This window comes from Arachis duranensis, chromosome 10, assembly GCF_000817695.3.
Source record: "Arachis duranensis cultivar V14167 chromosome 10, aradu.V14167.gnm2.J7QH, whole genome shotgun sequence".
Lineage (NCBI taxonomy): Eukaryota > Viridiplantae > Streptophyta > Magnoliopsida > Fabales > Fabaceae > Arachis > Arachis duranensis.
In genome coordinates, this window is record NC_029781.3 from 71,894,405 (window position 1) to 71,895,385 (window position 981).

Sequence of the window (981 nt, forward strand, 5' to 3'; positions counted from 1 at the left end):
TACCTTGTACCATAGGCACCATGACCTTCAAGAAGGCCTTGTGTGACTTAGGGTCAAGTGTAAACCTCATGCCTCTCTCTGTAATGGAGAAGCTAGGAATCTTTGAGGTGCATGCTGTAAAAATCTCACTAGAGATGGTAGACAACTCAAGAAAACAAGCTTATGGACTTGTAGAGGATGTTCTGGTAAAGGTTGAAGACCAGTGCATCCCTGCTGATTTCATAGTCCTAGAGACTGGGAAGTGCATGGATGAATCCATCATCCTTGGCAGACCCTTCCTAGCCACAGCAAAGGCTGTGATTGATGTTGATAGAGGAGAATTGATCAATCAAGTGAATGAAGAATCCTTTGTGTTTGAGGCTCAAGGATATCCCTCTATCACCATGGAGAGGAAGCATGAAGAGCTTCTCTCAAAACAAAGCCAAACAGAGCCCCCACAGTCAAACTCTAAGTTTGGTGTTGGGAGGCCACAACCAACCTCTAAGTTTGGTGTTGAACCCCCACATTCAAACTCTAAGTTTGGTGTTGGGAGGTGATGAGCGGATAATTTATACGCTTTTTGGCATTGTTTTTAGTATGATTTAGTTAGTTTTTAGTATATTTTTATCAATTTTTAATTAAAATTCACTTTTTTGGACTTTACTATGAGTTTGTGTACCAATGTTATATTTTATCTATTTTCTTTTGTTATTTTATGTTTTCTGTAGGTTGATGATCATGAGAAGTCACAAAATCAATGGAAAAAGCAAAAACAGAAAGAAAAAAATAGGAAGAAAAACATCACACCCTGGAGGAAGAACCTACTGGCGTTTAAACGCCAGTAAGGCTAGCAGATGGGCGTTTAACGCCCAGTCTGGCACCATTCTGGGCATTTAACGCCAGAAAGGGGCACCAGACTGTCGTTAAACGCCAGAAAAGGGCAAGCACTTGGCGTTAAACGCCAGAAATGGGCACCAGCCCGGCGTTTAACGCCAGAATTGG